Below are 19,230 nucleotides of genomic sequence, written 5' to 3'. Positions count from 1 at the left end.
TAGTAAATTTTAGTTTTCTTCTTTTTCCAAAACTTATAGGTAGTAAAAAAAATTATCCTATGTAAAATAAAATAATCATACACCATTGTACAAAGCCATTTATGAAAACTGGTAGTTAGAAATAAATTCTAAGCCATTTTTAAATTTTCTTGTTGACTAAAGATTAATCTTCAAATGAACGAGAATAAAATCATGTCTAAGTGCTTCACATCTCCAGTCTTGCAAATTGTTATTGCAGATGAATGAATTATGGAAATATAAGCTGACATCAGTTCAAGTATATGTGGGAGTAAAACTTCATGGAATGTATATAAACGTTTCAAAGTATTAACAGGCAGTTTAACAGAATGACTATCATGAAATTGAAACCAGAGAGGAACAATAGTAAAGAAATCGAATGAATGAAAAATGGAACAAGGGGCAAGTACAGCTAGAACACTCAATGTTCATATGTAATGAAGGAAGTGCTAAATCTGAACTCAATCTTGGAGAAAGAGTTGGTTGACACTGATAGAAGGAGTGACTCTGATCCAGGAGCATTAGACAATTAGATGGACATATTTAAATGTAAAACACTTGCAAAACCTTTTGAAATTCAGTTAAAAAAAAACAACAAACAAAAACACACAAAAATGACAACCAAACAGCAATCTCTAGAGTATGAATATGACCTCTCAAAATTTTAAGCAGTTAATGAAGGGCAGTCTTTGGAAAAGCAAACAAACTGTTCACAGAAGGCAGTTTAGGGTAGGGGAGAATTTTGACCAGATTTAAAAACATTGTCTAAGGTTAAAAATCACCTATATCTTCGGCAAATATTTTCTTCTGCGAGTGCTCTTTGTCTGAAATGGATACTCCAGTCCTGAGTCACACTTAATAGCTTGTGAAGACAGAATGGAAGAAACAAGATCAAGTACGTATTACTCCACTGGAGAGAAAACAGTCCTCTCTGTTTTCTCTCAATCTCCTCACTACTCCATTTTCATACTTTTAATAACGTCAAGTGATTTTGAATTATATCTTTCCTTCTTTGTTCTCACAAAGTAATTGTTCAAAATAATTCATTAAATATTATTTGCCATTATTTTCTATCATGCTGTTTACTTGTTCAAGCGAGTCCATTAAACTTCCCCTTTTCATTTGGTTGCCACGAAAAACCAACAACTATGTTAATGAGGACCAACGCTAATGCAAAACTTTGTCTCCAAAAATCCATTCCAAGAACCTATAATCACAAATATTTAGCTATAATTTTTTCTTTTTTCTTTTACCTTGTAATCTTCTTGTGTCTAAAGTGCCCACAAAAATAAGTATTCCACCACTATTTGGTTCAATCACTTCTAACCTCAAAGATATTTTGCTAACAAGATGCTTAGAGGAAACCTAAGAATACTCCACTTTTATCTTCTCTCTTAAAACTTTTATCTTCTCTCTTAAGAATCTCCTTAGATACCATATCAGGAACAGTGAAGTTATTCTTTGCAAAATTATTCCAATAGGTTATTTTCCTCTTGGTATTGTATTTGCTCAACAAGATGTATGGAGAAGAATAGAGTTAAATCACCAATTCCTTGGATGATATTGTCTTTTACAAAGGACAGTACTTCTATGTCCTCCTTCTATGTCCTCTTCTTAGCTCTTGCCTGATTTCCAATTAATCACAGGTTCTTGGCTTCAATTCTAGTGAAGCTGAAGGACTATAAGGCGTCCCCAATGCTACATCTTCATGGTTTCTCTTTGAAAACTCTTTTATTTGGAGGTGGAATTTATTTTCATGTCTTCATTCAATTTGTTCTGCATTATACTGAGCCAAATAAGCTCTGTAAAATCACTTTAGGTAGCAAAAACATTAATACAATCTATATCACTATATAAAAAGTTTTGGCCCCCTCCACTGCTGAAACCAAAACGCTTAGCTAGGGCTTCTAATAACGTGTTTTCTTAACTTTTCTATTTGCTCAATTCTTTTCTGATCCCCAAACTTTTTGGCTTATGTAATAAAAGGAGTTTTCACTATCTCATGTTAATAAAGATATTATATTTTTGAGCTACTTAGAAATGTGAAATCATTGAAGTATCCAATCAGATTTTTTTCTGTGTTTCAGTGCTTCACGTGCAAAGACATTGTGGAAAGTATTAAAACAGAGAAGTGTAAACTCAATACGTTCTTTCATTGTGGAGGACATTTTCTCCCTAAATATTTTGACCCAAGTAATCTTTTCAAGAGAATTACTGTGTAGTAATTAAAGGTCAATTCACAAATTTTGATGTCTTATTAAAAAAAAAAACTTTGAATTTAAATTCCACTACAATCTTGTTTCACACAGTAAGAGTATATTTCTTGGGTAAGGACAATTCTCATGGGAACCTACTGGATTTACAGCAAGGTTTGTGAGGTTTGTTTGTTTACTGTGAAAATGAGCCACCTTACCCACATTGCTCCCTCTCAGTTAAGTCTCCATGGATTTCTTTGCATGAAAGCCTATTTTCCCAGGCAATTTTAAATTTTCTTAATAGGCCAAATTAAAAGTTAGAACAATTAAAATTTACCTGTCATAATTTTAAAACACTTTTGAAACTCCTTTATTAGAATCGCAAATTTACCAATCCTAATTCCACGTTTACCATCAAAAACAGTCAAAAACAGTTAACATGTTGTTTTCATGATATAGTATCCATGAAACTATTATTTTCCAGTGGCTTTGTTATGCATATATATGAACATATAAGCTGATGCTGAGCAAAATGAACTCCAAGATATGGAAAGAGATATTTATTTGCAGTTGTTGTTTTTAATGTACTATGTGATTTCTATTTTCCTTGGGTTTTTCCCCTATGGTATAACTCCTACTGTGTTTGATTTTGGTACCCTGTGTATTGTGTATACATTTACCTTAATTAGGGAAGGGAAGAGAAACAACAAAATGGCGAGATAAAGGACAAAATGCAAACCAATGCAATAGTAATACTCCGAAGACAATATGTTGGAAATGTACATTACAACGTGTGAGGGGTTTGGGTGTGAAGGAAAAATGTGAGAAAAAATGAGAGAGGGCATAACAAGTTTGAAAAGTTATGTATTCACTGCCTTACAATTGCTAACTCACTGTACATCACTTTCACATTAAAATTAAATTTAAAAAATAAGCTGTATGAAATAAAATTTCACTGTATTGGTATAGTAAATATTATTCTTTATGTAGTAACTTTTTAAAAATTCAGTACTATTTGGCATATAATTTGAATTAATTACCCCTTCTTTATCAGAGGGCCATCAACTTGAATGTTATCAAACTAGATAATTTTTTCACAATATACTTGCCAATATTTTCAAAAAGAATAAATTAGTACTTTCTCATACTAAAACCGAAAACCATTTAATTCTATGGAAACCCATAACTTTTAAAATTAAATAAGTTGTTAAGAGCACAGAATATGTGTGTTCTTCAAAATTCCTATGACTAATAACTACTCACTTTCAAATTCTCAACATTCCATACCTGGGAGATTCAAAATAGTACCTGTTTGCATGTTATGTAATTCTGCAATAGATGCATTTTCCAGTGGGTGTTACAGATTGAGAAGTGAAGAGAAAAATAGCCACATTCTGGTATAGGATAAAACTAGAAAGCATCGGTTATAATTAATTCTTCAAGAGTAAGCAATTGTTTATCAGATTAAGCTATTATTTCTATGATCATCAATCCCAAAATTCATGCCATAAAGTCATCCTAGACCAACAGTTTCCAACTTGTAGGGTGCGCCTCAAAATTCCCTTAATTCACATCACAAATAGCTTATTTCTATTGGGAAAAATATTACACCTTGCTAATGTGATGCCCTCCATGTTCTGGAAAGAACACCACAATATACTGGGTTGCATCATTTTTCCTCCACTGGTATTCTTGAAAATATTATTTATATTTATACTTTTTTACTATCATAGATATTCAGGATGCTAAGATTGGAAGATTACAGTTCAAAGCCCACCCAGGCAGGAAGGTTCCCTAGATTGTTATCTCCAATAAACTTCTCAGCAAAAGCCAGACACAAGTGGTACTGAGGTTGAAGTGGTACGGCACAAGCCTTGAGCTTAACAGGCTCAGGGACAGTGTCCAGGTCCAGAGTTCAAGCCCTATGACAAAGCAATAAAACAAAAACAAAAATAAAAACAAACCCAAATCCTAGCATTTTTCTCACTGTATACAGAGGCATATAATTAAGGAAATTGCTTCCTGTGTTACATACAGGTAGAAGAAAGAAGATGTCACACAATTATTCTCTTCATACCATGTTATATTAAAGCCTCAAAAATTGCTTTTTCTAAATTTATAAATTAATATCACCAATTTCTTGGCAACTCAGTCTAAATTATTCACATTATCATTTTCTACATGAACAGTTAGAATTATCTATTAACTGAGTTCTAATTATAACTCGCTTGAAACAATATGCTAGGTAAATAGAATGCAAGAAACATCTGTAAATTTGTCAATTAAACCCTCTACCTAAAAAGAATTTTGTAGTATCCTATAGAATATGAAATTACAAATGAAACCAAAATATTTTTTGAAGTCTAAACTCCTATTTAGCAAGATCTATAAAGACCTACATTAGGTGATCTTTGCTATTCCTACAGGCTTAAGCTTTTGTAATCCTTAAGCCTTTCCTTGTAATCTAACAGAATGATGATTACTTACTTTTTCAAATTTTGGATGGGAATCATGAACCACTTTGCATCTCTGAATGTTCTGTAATGAAGAGCGCATTTAAAACACAACTGAGGAGGGGATGGGAAGGTGGCTTAGTGGTAGAGCACTTGCCTCGAATGCATGAGGCCCTGGGTTCAATTCCTCAGCACAACATAAGCAAAAAGGAAAAAAAGCTGGAAGTGGTGCTGTGGCTCAAGTGGTAGAGGGCTAGCCTTGAGCTGAAGAGATAAGGGACAGTGCCCAGGCCCAGAGTTCAGGCCCCACAACCGGAACCAAAAAAAAATTTAAAAAAAGAGTTAAAAAAAGAAAAAAATAAAATAAAACACAAGAGGATTATATACCAGTTGTATTTCAATAGAAAACTTGGCTTCTCAAAGCATAATGAAAAAATTAGCCCAAATTTCCAATTGTGTATTCATTTCTTGTTTGGTTTGTTTTATTAAGACAAAATTATACTACCTGGTCCAGGGAAGGTACCAGTAGTAATTCCAGTCTCTAATCTCCTGTCAGTTTGAGTGCTAGAATTCAAGGCTTGTATCACATTGCCCCACCATAGTTTCTTGGTTTATTTATTTATTTATCTGTTTGTTTGTTTGTTTATTTATTTTTGGGTCCGGTAATGGGGCCTGAACTTTGGGCCTGGATGCTGTCCCTCAGCTCTTCAGCTCAAGGCTAGTGCTCTACCACTTGAGCCACAGAGCCACTTCCGGCTTTTTTTTTTGCTTATGTGGTGCTGAGGAATCAAACCCAGGGCTTCATGCATGCAAGGCAAGCACTCTACCACTGAGCCACCTTCCCAGTCCCTTCTTGGTTTATTTAATCTAGATACAGACTATCAATTCTGAACTTCTCCAGTGATATTATCCACTAGACTTCTCAGACTGTTCATGCACTATTTTCAAAGATGTTCTAACATTTGACACAGGGTATGAACATTTTCAAATGCACCTGCCGGGTCTCTGATTCATTCCTCCATGGAACCTATCCCTTTAATATGGATTACTTGACTCTCTTACTATCTCTGGTCCCTACTTACGTAATATTCTCAAACTTTTTTGAAGAAAGTTCACTTTAGGATTTTCTAATTTTAAAAATTATCACTTGATTCTAGTCTCACTCAGGACATACTTTCTATTGTTTTCTAACTTTTCTACATATTCTGATAGTTGATTCATTTGTGTATATGTGTCTGTACATACAAGTGCCTCTGTGTGTATGTGTATGTTTATATGTACGTATGCAAAAGCCTCAAGCTCTTATTCATCATTCTTGCTCATGACTGTTATTCCATCACCTGAGCCAATCTTCCAATCTAGCTTTTGGCTGGTTAATTATAGATAGTGTCTCAAACACTGTTCTGCCCAGGCTGGATGCAATCTGAACTTCCCAGACTCCTTTACATACTTAGGTTTCATTTATCCAGTAGAAACAACTTTTAAACTACAAACATTTTTTTGAGTGTAAAGTCTAAATTGTAGCCCAGATTTTTTAACTCAAGAATTCATATAAAGATAGATTCACATACACATTACATATGTTGAATGTACACTGTTAGAAATGTGATCCTAAGCTGGATGATGGTGAGATCTGAGGATTTGGGGTTCAAAGCCAGCCCAGGTAGAAAAGACCAGGAGACTCTTTTCTCCAATTTACTGCAAGAAAACTGGAAGCCGCACTGTGGCTAAAGTGGTAGAGCATCAGCCTTGAGCGGAATAGGAGAGGGACAGTGCCCAGGCCCACAATTCAAGTGCCAAGACCACCACCAACAAAAAATATATAAGTAAAGGAAAGAAAAAAATGTGATCTTATCCACCAGTTGATGGCTAGTATAATCCCTGCTCTCTCAAGATGGAATTTTTTTCCTTATTAAATCCATGCTCTTATATCTGACTTGCATTGGAAACAGAATTATTCTTCCATTTTAATTTCTACAAAGTTGTGTCATTAGCAATCGTGATTAAGAAGGGAGTGGCCTCATACTTTGTGTTCCACGTAGGAGTAATGCTTTCTCTATATCAGTCTCATAAATCTACATACTGAACTTGGCTTTATTGTTTCAATGTGGTCTTATTTGTAGAGTCTTCTATAGTGTATTGAACCCTTATACTTAAACACAGAATTTCCCTTTCTCTTTTTTTTTTTTTTTTTAAATTGTATTTTATTTTATTTGAGAACATACTGTACAGAGGGGCTACAATTACATGGGCAGAATAATGCATACATTTCTTACCAAGCATTGCAGCCTCCTCCTTTGTTTACCCTTCACTTCCCTTCCCTGCCTCCCCCCTCCCCCCACCCAATTTTACCCCCCTCCTCCCACCCAATTATACCTCCCTCCCCCCCCCACACCGAAATTGTAAAGCTGGTTTTGACATGACATTTTGTACTTCTCATTGTTGCAACAGGTCCACCTGAATCCTTAAACGATTTGTTTGTCCCCATCTCCTCCACATGATATACTGATATCAAATATAGTGAAAGCGGGGGTTACACTGTGGGGGAGGGACATACAAAGCAATAAAGGAATAATCTTATAAATGCATTAGAAATACATGCATGAAAGAAACGAAAACATTAAAATACATATTTAAGGGTTCATTTTCCTAACATCACATTATCTGGCCTTTTTATTGCTATAGTTAACACGAGTTAACAAATTCATGTACACTTGGGAAATAATGTGCAGCACATATACTCACAAAAAAATGATCTGGGAACCTTCTTCCTCTTTAAAATTTGCCTCAATTTACAGAGAATTTACAAATTTTGAATTCAATATACTCATGAATAATGTATTTATAAGTAATATAAATTTCATGTTTTCTCTTTACTAAATTGTCTCTGAAACACGTGTTACATCAGGTCCAAATGTGTTCTTGTGTTATTTAGGTGAAGCCAGAAATCATTCATTATACCTCAAGCAGCACCATAGATTGTTTCTGGAAGTAACTGTTACTGGATATGGAAAATGATCCCAGTAGAGGAATGGAACATAGAGGATTGACAAAGTTCAAGTTAACTTGTGCTTTCCTTTTTACTGTAAAAGAAGAGAATCCGAAGGCTTGAAGGAAACTCTGTCCCTAACTTTTTCTAGTGTGTTTTTACTTATATATAATTTTTCTGTAAACTTCTAGTTGAGAGTATTACAAAAAGATATAAGGTGCCATTTGATGGCCAGCATAGAACAAAAAGAAATAACGTTGTTTTAAATATGTTCTTCTGCAGGGGCTGGGAAGTTGGCTCTGTGGTAGAGCATTTGCCTTGCATGCCTGAGGCCCTGGGTTAGGTTCCTAAGCACCACATAAGCAAAAATAAGCCAGAAGTGGTGCTGTGGCTCAAGTGCTAGAGCGCTAGTCTTGAGTTGAAGAGCTGAGGTAAAGTGTCCAGGCCCAGAGTTCAGGCCCAAGACTGGACCCAAAAAAAATTCTACTGCAAAGAAACAAAGACATGGATGTTTTATAGTGTTTTGTGGATGGATATTTCACCCCTGAGATGATTCTTTTGTTGCAGAAGTCAGTTATCAATTACTTTAGTTTGGTCCTGAGTTCTCCAGAGCAATAAGGATTCCAAAAAAGCATCCAGTGCGTATGATCAGCAAAAGGAGCCACTTCTCAGACCAATACTCCTTTAAGGAGGGTCCCAATGAAATATCTGTTTTTTTGTTTGCTTTTGTGTTTAGCTTTTGTTGGTTCTGGGGCTTGAACCCAGAGGCTGAACCCTGTCCCTGAACAGTTTTCTTTCCTGCTCACCTACCCCCAAAGCTAGTACTCTATTGCTTGAACCAAAACTCCACTTCTGGCTTTTTTGCTGTGTAATTACAAATAAGAGTTTGACAGACTCTCCTGCCTGGTTTGGCTTTAAACTAAGATAGTAATTAAGCAAAGTGACATCAACTGTATAGACTTCTCTTTTCAAACGAGAAATATTAGATGAAGTTTATTGTAAAGCTAATATTTTACAAATTTTCTCTTTCTTTATTATTGTGAGCATACCGTACAGAGGAGTTACAATTACATGGGCAAGATAATGAGTACATTTCTTATCAATCGTTGTTGCCTCCTCTTTGTTTCCCCTTCCCATCCCTTCCCATATTCCGCCCTCCCCATACCCGATCCTCCCCCCCACCAACTTTGTAAAGTTCGGTTTTCGACATAACGACTTGTACATCTCATTGTTGAAATGGGTCCACCTGTATCCCTAGTTAAATGATTTGTTTTTAGAGCATATGTCCAGAAAAGAATCCATAACATAACTCAGCAAAAGTGCACTGAATCATTTTGGAATTTTTTTGTTTGGGAAGATTATTGAACTTGTCATTCCTTTTGGGGAAACTTAAAGTCATATTTCACCTTTTTTGTTGGTTGTGGGGCTTGAACTCTGATCCTGGGTGCTAAGCTAGAGCACCACCTCCGGGTTTCTGGTGGTTAATTGAAGGTTAGGGTCTCGTGGACTTTCCTGACCAGGCTGGCTTTGAACCACAATCATTTGGTCTCAACCTCCTGAGTAGCTAGGATTACAGGAGTAAACCACCAACACCTGGCTCATATTTGCATTTATGAGCACTGAATGACACTGTGTAGACAAAGAATGGAAATTTTAACCAAATCATATTGCAGCATTTCAGAAAAATTGAAGTAGCAATAAATATGTCCTCCTTTCCATTTTGTTACATTAATGACTGATGAGCTATGGGACCCTTACATTAGCATCCTCTGCCATCTGTATAGGTGTATTTAGTATCAGAAAATGTTCATAGAGAAATATAGAAAGAATAAGATTTTTAGAAAGCAAAGGAGATAAGGTGTGAAAGAATAGCATAGAAGGAGATACATTTATCACACAGAGATTAAGAGCTAGCCTAAGAGATTTAGAATGCTAAAGGCAATGAGGAACAGCCTAGCTGACAACTAGTTCTACAATAACCAAAAATGGTTCTCAAGAACAGTTTCTGGTATACCTTAATTACTATCATTTATTCCTTCTATCTGGAGTTATTCCTTATTTTCTTTCACAACTATTAATTAGCCTCTGCATTTTTGGTGCCATAACTGACCAAAAAGATTTCAAAATCACACATAGCCTACCATCCTCTTTGTGATTAGCAGTGATGACACAAATCCAGGAATGGTTGAATTTCCAGAATTAAACGTTACCTGACATCTAAGCACATCCCTGGCATTAATTGCTGTGACTTTTTTCAACACTGTATCCTCATATAAGTAAAGTACATGAATTAGGAACTTTTGTCAGGTGTCAGTATGGAAGGAGCAATTATATATTCCAAGTTTGGGTTATTTATTTTGCATTTACTAACTGAATGTTTTTGTTTTGTTTTGATTTGATTTGTTTTTGTTCTTTTTGCCAGTCGAGGGGCATAAACTCAGGGGTAGGGAATTTTCCTGAGCTTTTTTTTTCTTGCTCAATGCTAGCTCTCTATCATTTTTACAGCACCACTTCCAGTGGTTTTGTGTGTGTGTGTGTATGTGTGTGTGTGTGTGTGTGTGTGTGTGTGTGTGTGTGTGTGTGTGTGTGTTACTAAGGAATTGAACCCAGGGTTTCATGGATGCTAGGCAATCACCGTACTAGGAAGCCACATTACCAGAGCCCTAAATAACTTTCTTAAGATGGCATTACTTTCATTCTGTAACTACGTATCATAATTTTGGCCAACTGCTAGAAAATTATGTAGAAAGCAATACAATACAATAAGTCTAGTAAGGCTGGATGGACAATGAATAACTGTTATGGTCTAGCCAGGTAACAGAAGGGCTTATCTCATGGAGCTGTTTCAACAAGCTGAGGAGACAGCTCCTGACCCACAGCCAACCTCCAGAATGAGAGGGCCAACCTTGGGTTCCAGCCACATGGGGATGCTGGGCCCCCTCCTCCAGCACCCATTTGACCAGTTCTTGTGAAAGAGAGAGAGAAAAAAGTCAGAATTACAATTAAGTCTGGTGCCAGTGGCTCAGAATTCTAATCCTAACTACACAGGAAGCTGAGATATGAGGATCATGGTTCATAACCAGCCCAGGCAGGAACATCTGTGAGACTCTTATCTCCAAAGAACCACCAGAAAATCAGAAGTAGTGTTGTGGGTTCAAGTGGTAGAACACTAGCCTTTTGCTGAGGCTTTTGGGAACATCGCCCATGCCTAGAATTCTAGCCCCACGACTGACAAGAAGTGGACTTCCTACCACAAGAAGCGGAGTGAATAGCACCCATTGTCCTAGGGAGCATGGTAGCAAAGTCAGGCAGAGCTTCCTCTGAAGTTGAAGTCATAAGTAGGTCACCTGGCTTCTCTCTGCCTTGGTATCTCCAGCTGCAAAACTCAACACAGTGAAGGATCATCTTCCTCATGGGGATAGGGTAATGATGAGAGAGAGCCATGTTTTGTTTCATAATCCCACATCTGTTGCACAATTAATAACAGGCCTCGCCTGAGCCCTTTCTGGCTATCTTCCTGTCATTTCTTCACAGAATTGCCGAGAACCTTATCTGAAGACTACTTCCTCTGTTCCTAGCCATGCTCCAGAGATCCCTCTGTATAAATCCCTTGTTTCCTCACAACTGTCCTGTGAGGAGAATGAGGTCTGATTGTTACGAACCTTGACCTGTGGTCAAGAATCGTCTGCTGTGATTTTTCTGCCTGCTCAAACTGACTTAAGAAACCATTCAAGCCAGGGAAAATCAAACACAAGTAGACCAGTCTCTCCAAAAAGAGACAGGTTAAGAACACAAGGGACATACAGGACCTTCTCATACCCCACAAAAAAATCAAAGAACTCTTTTTTTGAACCTTTTATAATTTTTTTCTAAAAGTTTTTTTAATTTTTAATTTTTTACTTTAACTTTTTTCTATTAATTTTTTTCTTCCTCTCATAATTTTTATTTTAGGGGTATATGTGTGTGTACTTTTTTATCTCTTTTCAGAAACATTGAAGTAATACCTTGCATTCTCTCAGGCCACAAGGGTAAAAAATTAAAACTCAATAGGAAAAGCCAACAGAGAAAATCCTGTAACACACTGGGACAACACACTGCTGAATCACGAGTGGGTCATGGAAGAGATTAGAAAAGAAATTCAAATGTTGATGAACACATAAATTACCAGCTCCTTTGGGACACAGCAAAGGCAGTACTCACAGGCAAGTTTATAGCTCTGAGTTCATACATCAACAAATTGGAGAGATCTGAAACCAACCATTTAATGAAACATCTGAGTCTCCTTGAAAAAGAGCAGCAAGATGATCCCCAATCCAGTAGATGGTAAGAAATAATTAAAATTAAATCATAATTAAATGAATTAGAATCCAAAAAAATCATAGAAAGAATCAACAAAACAAAGATTTGTTACTTCCAAAATATTAACAAAATTGACAGACTCTTAGCAAATCTTATAAGAAAAAGAAGAGAACACACCCAAATAAATAAACTCAGAGATGAGAATGGAAACATCACCACAGAAACAACCAAGATTCAGAACATTATAAGGGAATACTTCTCAAAACTTTATGCTAATAAGTTTGAGAACTTGGCAGAAATGGACCTTTTCCTAGCAAATATTGACATGCCAAAACTAAACCAAGATGAGTTATACCATCTTAACAGGCTCATATCAAGCATTGAGATAGAAACATCAATAACACACCTCCCATCTAAGAAAAGCCCAGGACCAGATGGCTTTACAGGATAATTCTATAAGCCCTTGAAAACACAGCTCACACCAACACTCCTCCAAATCATCAATGAAATTGAAAGAGAAAGTTCACTACCGAACTCATTCTATGAAGCCATAATAACCCTCATGCCCAAACCAGGCAGGGACACATCACAGAAAGATGACTATAGACCCATTTATTTGATGAACATTGATGCAAAACATCTCAACAAAATGTTGGCCAATCAAATTCAACAATTCATTGAAAAAATTCTACACCATGATCAAACAGAATTCATTTCAGGGATGCAAAGCTGGGTCAATATACGCAAATCAATTAATATAATTCATCACATCAAGAGGAGCAAGATAAGAACCACCTGGTTATCTCAATAGATGCAGAAAAAGCATTTGACAAGATCCAACACCCCTTTATGATGATGGTTCTGGAAAAATTAGGAATCAATGGAACTTTCCTCAATACAATAAAGACTATATATGACAAACCTACAGTCAGCATTATACTTAATGGTGAAAAACTAAAGCCATTTCCTCTTAACTCAGGAACGAGACAAGAAGGTCCACTTTCTCCACTTCTCTTCAATCTAGTATTAGAATGCCTAGCTACAGGAATACGACAAGATGCAAACGTAAAAGGGATCCAAATAGGGAAAGAAGAAGTAAAACTCTCCGTGTTTGCAGATGTCATGATCTTGTATTTAAAGAATCCAATAGACTCCACTCCCAAATTACTCAAGCTGATTCAAAACTTTGGCAAAGAAGCAGGGTATAAATTTAACCCCTCAAAATCAATGGCTTTTACAGAAAAGCCAACAATGAGAAAAGTGTGGCTGAAATTAGGAAAGCATCTCCATTCATAATAGCCCCACAAAAAATAAAATACCTAGGAATTAACTTAACGAAAGAAGTGAAGGATCTCTATGATGAAAATTTTAAAAACCTGAAAAAGGAAATCAAAAGAGATCTTAGAAAGTGGCAAAAACTCCCATGCTCATGGATTGGAAAGATCAACATCGTGAAAACTGCAATCCTTCCCAAGGCTCTCTACAAATTCAGTGCGATACCTATCAATATTCCAACCTCATTCTTCAAGGAAATAGAAGAGGCAATCAAATAATTCATAGAGGACAATAAAAGACCCCGAATAGCTAACGACCCTCAACAGAAAAAACTGTGCTGGAGGAATATCATACCAAATTTCAAACTCTACTACAAAGCAATTGTAATCAAAACAGCTTGGTACTGGCATAAGAACAGACCTCAGGACCAATGGAATAAAATTGAAAACGCAGAAATGAACCTACAGACATATAGCCAACTACTATTCGATAAGGGAGCTAAAATAATAGAATGGAAGAAGACAGCCTCTTCAGTAAAGGGTGCTGGCAAAATTGGTTAACTACTTGTAGAAAACTAAAGCTAGATCCTTATATATCACCCTGCACCAGAATCAACTCCAAATGGATCAAAGACCTCGGAGTCAAAGCAGACACTCTGAAAACATTGCAGGATGGAATAGGAGAAATCCTAGGTCTCCTTGGCACAGATTGATTTTTTTTTAATAGAGACACAGAAACATAAGAAATCAAAGAAAGGTTGGACAAATGGGATTGCACGAAGTTGCAGAGCTTATGCATGGCAAAGGACATAGCTAGAAAGATCAATAGAAAGCCCGCGGATTGGGAGAAAATCTTCACTAGCCATACTAGAGACAAGGGTCTCATATCTAAAATATACTTGGAATTCAAAAAATTAAATCCCCCAACAACAAATCCTCAAAGAAACAACTACCCAATAAATAAGGCTAAAGCCTTAAAGAGAAACTTCTCTGAAGAGGAAAGAAGGATGGCCAATAGACTAATGAAGAAATGCTCAACCTCTCTAGCCATAAAAGAAATGCAAATCAAAACAACATCGAGATACCACCTCACCCCAGTTAGAATGGCTATAATGAAGAACTCTGATAACAGATTCTGGAGGGGATGGGGACAGAAGGGAACCTTACTTCATTGTTGGTGGGAGTGTAAATTTGTTCAACCACTCTTGAAAGCTGTATGGGGGTTCCTCAAAGCACTCAACATAGAGCTCCCCTATGATCCAGCAATCCGACTTTTGGGCACTTACCCAAATGTTTACAAAGAAGACCACACTAAAGCTACCAGCACAACTATGTTTATTGCAGCCTTTTTTTACCATAGGTAAGATATGGAAGCAACCCAGATGCCCTTCGGTAGATGAATGGATCAAAAAAATGGGTTATATATACACAATGGAATTCTATGTCTCCATCAGAATGAATGATATTGCTCTATTTGTTAGGAAATGGAAAGACTTGGAAAAGATTATATTAAGTGAAGTAAGCCAGAACCAAAGAAACATAGGTCCCATGTTTTCCCTTATTTGCAATAACTAGTATATATCTGAGTCAAGCATAAAAGTTCAGATAAATTCATGTTAGTGAAAAGAACCCTAAGATATCTATTCATTTTTTTTCTTTCATACGATTGTTTCTAGTACATTCATAAGATTATTTATTTGTTGCTTTTTATATCCCTCCCCCACGGTATAATCCCTGCTTTCACTGTATTTGATGTTGTTATAATTTATAGAGGGGAAGGGAAAAAACAAATCATTGAAATAGGGACTAAAGTTGGACCCATTGCAACAATGAGATGTAGAAGTGGTATGTCGAAACTGAACTTGACAACTCTGGTTGGGGGAGGGGGATGGTCCGGTGGGGGGGGGGGAAGGATGGGATGGGAAGGGAAAACAAAGGAGGCTACAATGCTTGATAAGATATGTACTCATATCTTGCCCATGTAATTTTAACCCCTCTGGACAGTATCTTCACAATTAAAAAAAAAAAAAAGAATCGGCTGCTGTGGGCTAAATGTTTGAGATAATCCATCTAAATCGATGACTGTGCATGTTGCTACATGTCTACCAATGCAACTACAGATGACCAGGCCCCGTGGAACATACCTGTCACAGATAGGAGGACATCAATCCAGCCCAGCCAGAGCATATAGAGGCTCTGTTTCAGAAGTGCCCAAAACAGAAAGGTGGCTCCTCAGAGCCAGGGAAAGGAAATATGTAGCGGGTCTTGGTGCCCTCAGTGGGGTGTCTGACCCAGGGTAGGGGTGGTTTTGGGCAGCCACTCACATGTGCTCCTGGGAGAAGTTGCTTGAGGCTGCTCCAGGTGGGGCGAGCAGGAATGGCAGTGGCATTGCAGACACATGGCCTCAAAGAACCAAGGCCATTGACCAAGTTGGGGCTTTACACAGCCTGGCAGGGTGCCATTGCCTGGTCTGAAATTCTGAACGTTGGGAAGGCGGTGAGGGGACTGGGGACTAAGGAGGCATCTCAATTGCCTTCTATATTCCAGTCGCCTTGAGTCTCTTCTCACCACTCAGCCATCTATACCTTCCTCAACTGCTGGTAGTGGTGTAAACTAACAGAGGGAATCCTGGTGCTACCAGGCAGCATGGAATGTGGGCGTGGCCACCATTCTTCTATCTCATTGGTCAGAAAGAACAATGAAAGAATAGGGGTTTGGCCAGAATCCTGTGATGCAAACAGCATGGGCGGAGTCAAGAAGATAGCAGCTCCCCCAGCCCTTTTCCCAGGGAACAATGTCCAATTCAGTTGGAGACAAGAGGGTGACCTGCTTTAGCTGCATGGCTGCACAGATCATTGTGTATGGCTGTTTGTTCCCAGTCCCAGACCATGAACTGAGGATATGGGCACAGTCTGTGAGCTGCTTTTGCTCAAGGCTGGCCTTCCACACTGGAGCCACAGGGATTCTAGCTTTGTTGGCACTGAAGCTGGACTTTTCAGCCTAGGGTGACTTCGACCATGATCCTCCCATCACAGCCTTGTAAGTATTAAGGAAGACTGTTGAGGGCCACTGGTGCCTGCCTAATCATTGGTCTTACTGGTGTTCTTGGACAGACTGATGAGTTCCCTATCCTCGGGTTTAAGTGGTGGGAGCTATAGCCCACAGTTGGAATCCTGGTCCAGCCACCTCAAAATGGAAGGAGATCCTAAGAAACTTATTCCTGTCCATATGATTACCAATGGAATATGATGTATGTCATGATTGAAAGAGCAGTTCTTGAATGATTCTAGGATAAAATTATATAGCATTATTTTATAGGACACTGATCGATCTTAGTTAATGCTTTATGAAGCATTTAAACAATCACATTCATAAAATGGAGGCATAATGAAATACCTGAGAATTACTATACTATTACGTATTATAAAGGTGCCATATTTCTGCCAGGACAGGGATTGGAACCTATGGTCTTGGTAACTCTGTTGCACTGTGTGGGAAGGGGAAGCTGGCCTCCTTGAAGTCAAGAAATTCAAGTCGGTTCTTTAGGCCTGAAATAGATCCCCACCACTAGAAAACATCCTATTCATATACAATTTACATATATGATTCATATTTACATACATATGTTGACTCCATATTGCATTCAGTGCAGTTATTTTATTTGTTTGTTTTATTCATGTATTGACCGTTTATTTTGCCTATTATGGCACATAAAACATTGATTACATAAGATAGAGGTCTGCAAATGTATTCCACTTCATACCTGACACTCAGGACTTTCACAGAAAAGGAAAACATGTGTCGCCATCAACTTCTTACGCCACAATTCATTTTTGGGGAGTGCTGGCAACTGAACTCATGGCCTACAAGCTTACAAGGCCCAATTCATGAATGGGTGAGTGTCAGCACGCCATCTTCGGGCAAATTGAGCTGAAAGGCTATTCCCAGGACCTGAGATCAAGCCCCAGGTGTTAGCAAAATAAGAACAGATTGACGTGCAGATGGAAGTACGCTAATAAATATGTATTTATATAGAGTGTTAAAGATGTCTATATATTATTCAGTTATATAGACTACATTAATACCAATTCCTGGGCATTAATCATGCGTTCGTGTAATTAATGTTATTGTTTTCATCCTTATACTATTAATGAAATCAATCAGTGTCCTGAAATTATTGCATTCCTGTAAGTAATAATATTCTTTTTATGCTTCTTAAATATTAAATGAAAATCAATTAGCCTCCTGAAATGATGCTTGCTAAATTTATAGTAGCATCATTCATGATCAAGTCATTGAACATTGACATTGATAACATTCTATTGTTCTTCCTATGGTTGGGAACAATTTTCTTAGTATCTCCTGCCATTGGTTTGTGTTAGGAGGGGGATTCGAAATCAGGGCGTACGTTGCCACGTGGGCAGCCTTTAGCAATGCAAGGTGAAGTACCCTTTGCAACAGTGTCATTCAGACCCATGAGGGTCACCATGTAAAGGAAGTAAACATAAAAAGGCCACATTTTTTCTGTGTATTGCTTTCCCTACAAGACCTGAGGGTCTAGGATCCCAGAAGCATCTGTAGGTCTAGTGGCTGCACCCCAGCCTAGGGTGATCCAAGTTGAGGCAGAGTTGCCACAATCTGACTTCAAGCCCATACTGAGAAAAGTAAAATAAAAAAATTTAGCTCCCTGGCTTGCAATTCGTGATGTTTAATCTTCCAGGCTTTAAATTTGAACTTAGGATCTGGGTAAATCTGCAGCAATGTGGATGAAGGAGAAGATCACTGTACTTGAAGATAAGAAAGTCAGACCTGGGAAGATGGCGGAGAAGCTGGAGTCTAAACAAGCTCTCACATAGAAAGCAGTTTTAGAGTTCCAGTGAACAGTCCTAAGCCAGAGAATCACACCAAGTGTGCCATCACAAGCCAGAGAGTCAGGCCAGAGAGGGAAAATCCAAGCAAGGAGACAGATCTGAGCTCTTGCCAGCAGCCGCCGCAGTGGTGGCAGTGGTGGCAGCTGTGACCGCAGACGCCATACCTGAGGCACAGAGAGTCTGGGACAAAGGAGCTAGATGCAACAGGTGAGCAGATTCTACTCAAAACCAGCAAGAACCGACTAGGAGCAGACATCTTCACAGACCAGAGACGAACCAGGAACCAAGACTTGGCGGGAGTAGAAGCCTGAGGTCCTCACTCCTTCTCAGGGAGCAGAGGAGGGAATGCCACCCCTCCCCTCCCGTACTGGAGATCTCCATCTTGGATACTGACAAAGAGCTCCAACTCAAACATTGGAATAAAATGAATCATTTAGCAGGTCACAAGAACTTAACGGCGGCGTGACCTGCCAGACTCAGCTCCACCCAGGGAAAAGTCACGCAGCTTGGGCACCAGCCCTAGTAATGGCATTCTTCACTGGGTAATCAGAGCCAGAGGCTGCTCCTCCCTTTAGCAGCATCGACAATCAATTGAAATTCAGTAAACAGAAACCCTGAGAATGGCTCCAGGCTGGGCTCTGTGAGTCTTTCACAAACTAGCCACCAGGAAAAGCTACTGTTTGTTGAAAGGCCTCAACTCTACCCAGAACCTAGCCTCATCACTGCATCTCCCTCTTTTGTGATACTCAAAGCAAATCTGACTCCCATTGAACTAGCCTAGGAGGAGGATCACAAAATCCTGGGTAAAGCAGAGCATTTTGCTGCCTGTTTGAATAAACTGACTTAAGAAACCAACCAAGCCAAAGGACCAAAAGCAGACAAGAGACTCCAACAAGAGGCTGGTTACGGACACAAGGGAGATACAGGATTTTTCCCACCCCTCCCCAAAAAATCAAAGCACTTTTTTTTTTCTTCTTCTTCTTCTTTTTTTTTTTTTTTGGTACGTTATATAAAAACATTTTCATTTCTAAAACTTTTTTAATCATTAATTTTTGCCTTGATTGAAAAAAAAATGTTTTCCAGTAACGTTTCTTTCCCTCTTACAATTTTTATTTTAGGGATACGTGTGTG

The 19,230-nt window shown here is 38.0% G+C and overlaps 1 long non-coding RNA gene across 1 annotated transcript in view; it reads right to left on the bottom strand.

Moving 5' to 3' along the window:
- Positions 1–15,817, bottom strand: part of LOC138830204 (uncharacterized) — a 51,317-nt gene extending 35,500 nt beyond the window's left edge. The window contains exon 1 of the long non-coding RNA XR_011372919.1: positions 15,553–15,817. This is a non-coding gene — a long non-coding RNA (uncharacterized lncRNA). The remainder of the gene's footprint in view (positions 1–15,552) is intronic.
- Positions 15,818–19,230: the final 3,413 nt, after the last annotated feature.

The sequence above is a fragment of the Dipodomys merriami genome, unplaced genomic scaffold (assembly GCF_024711535.1).
Source record: "Dipodomys merriami isolate MVZ:Mamm:240054 unplaced genomic scaffold, mDipMer1.0.p SCAF_186, whole genome shotgun sequence".
NCBI classification, from domain to species: domain Eukaryota; kingdom Metazoa; phylum Chordata; class Mammalia; order Rodentia; family Heteromyidae; genus Dipodomys; species Dipodomys merriami.
Note: the sequence above shows the minus strand (reverse complement) of the source record. Positions and strands in the feature narration are given on the sequence as shown.